This window comes from Monopterus albus, unplaced genomic scaffold (genome assembly GCF_001952655.1).
Source record: "Monopterus albus unplaced genomic scaffold, M_albus_1.0 scaffold11.1, whole genome shotgun sequence".
NCBI lineage: Eukaryota > Metazoa > Chordata > Actinopteri > Synbranchiformes > Synbranchidae > Monopterus > Monopterus albus.
Genome location: NW_018127891.1, coordinates 559,735 through 563,460, shown reverse-complemented (window position 1 = coordinate 563,460; position 3,726 = coordinate 559,735).

The window sequence follows — 3,726 nt, the reverse complement described above, 5'->3', positions numbered from 1 at the left end:
TCGTGACTGAGACTGCAGTCCAAAGCCTATTTGCTTTTGCTTTTGGAGACCTTCTTTCATATTCCTGAAGCTAAAGAAAGTATTATCTTGATGATAGAAGTCCATTTGCTCCTTTCAAAATGTGAAATTATACAGTTTCAGATCATAAAACTTTACCAGCCTACCTGGACCCTAAAGCTGTTTTTATGTATGTTTTGAAGGTTTTATTTTCTGTGTTTATCTGCAAAGAGTTAGTCACTGTGTTTTCTCCCACAAACCACACAGTGTGGAGCAAAACAAGCCAATTATTGCCAAGCAGCAGAAAAACAACTGACTCTAACAATTGCTGTTGCCACTAGATTTAATAAAAAGATAATTGACAAGCTTTGTAGTTTCCAGCATTTTTCTGTCTCTGTCTCTCATTTGGAAGAACTGCCTAGTATTAAAGCCCAGGAGAGTATCGCATTTATTCAAATATGCAAAACACAAACAGGTAAAACAGGCTAAACAGGACCGTGAAATCCTCCTTTAATAAGGTTCAGGGTTAAATCAGTAACCCTGAACAACCCCCCCACCCCCCACTGACAGTAGGCTCCTGGCTAAACTATATCGACATGGCTTTTCATTACTTTCCATTAGAGGCTAGCCGCGGTGCCCGCTGCTGTCACCTCTCGGATTGCTGTCACCTCTCGGATTTGTGATGATGTGTCAGAAGGAATTTTGGTTGAGACTTGGGAAAACAAATGGTGACGTGATGCCACCTGGTATAAGCTGTGTAAATGATGACGAGCTCTGACAGCACGCCTGTCAGCGGGGACAAAAGCAAAATATTTTGACAGGTTTAATTCTACTCAGAGCATCATGTTTTCCTGAGATGGTTATCTGAGGATTATAATAGCAGAGAACTAGTGTCCTAAGGGGATCATTTCCATCATCTTAGATTAAGGCAAGGGCATATTTTCATAATTATGGCCATGTGCTCCTGGCATACTAATGGTCAGACAGTGATCCACATAATGTGGTGTCTTGGGTATAATTTGGTGGCTGCTCAGAAGCAACATGGCCGTTGTAACATAACCTTGCATTGTTGTAACCAGTCACTGTTGAATGACCAAGAATTATCTTCATTTAGAGCAAAACAAAATGTCACATACAGAAGGAGGTCTGTACTGTGTGTGTGGTCCCTTGGTATTACTCACATTATGGGATCTGGAGCTGGAACCCACAGTGTAAAGTCACTGAATTTTAGGGTGACAACATGGTTTAAGGTTAGGGTCAGGGTTAGGGTCAGGCTAGTAATGGTTATGGGTAAGGTTAGTTAAGTCTCTAAGCCAGTGTGTTAATGTAAGCCAGTGTAAAAACTGATTTGTTGGAAATTCTGTTTTGGACTCAACTGTCAAATAAATTACTTTATAAAATGATTATTTTTGTGCAGTGTGTGCAGTGTCGTGTGAGTCATTGACTATAAAATGTGGTTTTACTTGTCTCTTTAATCAGTGTCCTTCAATGTGTCTTTCTGCTTTTGGCCCAAATAGCAAGACCTACCTCAAGGATGGAGAAATGCATTGTGAAATTGTCAGGAAATAAAGAATTTTAGCCAACAAATAAGAAAGTTACAAAACCAAACAAAATCTTTTTATCTGACTGAATGTAATTTGTTATGGATTAACACCCACCGCCTCCTCACTGCAGCAGAAGATTTAATGTTGAAAAGGAAATTAAAGAGAAGGAGGGAGGAACACTTTCTATCTTCCCCCTTTCTCTCTTAGTGACTTCTACCTGATGGTAGGATATATTTCAACACACATTTATATCTAAAAAACCCAGACCCTTTCAAATAGATGCTGCTGCACCAGTTCACACAGTCAGCAAAATGTCATTATTTGCTTTTGTGAAAAAGTGCATGTACAGTGCTCTGCCTGAAGGTGGAGCCATCATTCCAGGAATATGAAATGACAAAGCATGACCATCAAACCCTTTTCATACAGTATATCCACCAAACATGTGTAACAGTAAGGGGGGAAAACTGGAGAAACTGTCGTCATCATGTTTAGATAATTACACCAGTATTAAACAATTCCTAAGTTTCAGGAAGATTATAGTGCCAAGGATTAGTTCTGAAGAAAGGGGAACATCAGCCAGGACCATAAACTGGAGCACTAAACACTCTGTAAAATTGCCTTCATTGTTTATCACGATGCTGAAAAGTAATGACTTTGCTTGAATGCCTGCGCAAAGATGCATATAATATCTGACTGGTATAAATCAGTTTCAAATGGGAGCTGTGTGGTCATACTGAAAATGAAACATCACGTCGTTTCACACACACACACACACACACACACACACACACACACACACACTGTTTTAATAAAAGTCTCGCAGTGCACCAGAGCCAGGCTGTGCTCTGTTCTGTCAGGTTGAGGTTTCTGAGGTGTTCCTCTCTTTGTGTTCCAGGCAGACCTTTTGACTCTGGGGCGAGCCATAACTCTTACATCATTACTGCGAAAGGTGTGCATACTCAGCAGCTCAGCACAGGTCACATCTGGCACCACCCAAAACAGACAAGGGGGGAAGGGGACCACTTTGGACTTCAAAACAGGGAGTAAAATTTGCACTGTATATACACAACTTTAGTTCACTTTAGACTGAGTGCTAAAGAGGTAAAGCATCTCACAGGAAAATTTTTGTTTCATTTCACAGAAATTATTTCTCAGCAGTGTTTATATAAGTTTGTTTTCAAACTGAGTTTTTTACTTAACCTGTGGAGGGCCCCGTTAATCTCAGTGTTAGGTCCACTCGGCGTGACCTGCCTCTGTTCCGCCTTTCTCTCTGTTCTCTCAACCTGCGGGATCTGCACCTCAGCTGTGTTGCATTCGGTAATTAGCGACTCATTTGTCGGTGTGCACAGCTGGGGTGCATCCCATTGATTACCTGCCTCTTTATTTATACCTCTGGCAGATGCTCCGTCGTCGGCAGAGCATTACCTTACCTAACGTGCATACCCTGTAACAGCCCTTCATTCGTGGTGTGTATCAGACGACGTTTTTGACTTCCATGCTGACATTTCCTGTGCTGTGGATCTCATTGTGTTAGATGTTATTTTTATTGGTATCCACGCTGACAGTTCCTGTGCTGTGGATTTCCGTTTTTGTTCGCCTATCCTTCTGGTTAGCTTGTTTATTCACCTGTCCGTTCTCATCCTCCTCCTCTCCTGGTTCCTGCCATTAGCCTGTCTACTCCCTTGGTCATCCTGTTCTCCTCAGCCGTCTTTGGTCAGCCCTGTTGTATGTATTCATTGACTCTATTCCTTTTGTAATCCCCACCATTAAAACCGCCTTTTTTACTAGCACCTGGGTCAGCAATTGTGAGTACTACCACAGTTCTCCCTCGCCCTCCTGGTGAGGGGGACTAAACCATAACACTCAGGGTGATGTTTGCTAGTGGACATTTACTAGAGCTGTGACTTCATCCACACGACGAGGATGAGAGGGTGACTGTACATGACTTACCTCAGGCTTCACTACCTAAGGCCAAATGTGATATAAGCTGTATATCAGTACCTACAGTACATAGGCTGAAAAACTCAAGAGTGTAAGAAAACACACAATAACAACCAGTAATGAGTTTGATTTGACATGTATAAATACATGCACACACTGAGCACTATCTGCTACTGCTCTTCATATGTCATAGACCCACAGTCCACCCACAAACACACATTACACCACTTACTGATTAAGGTTT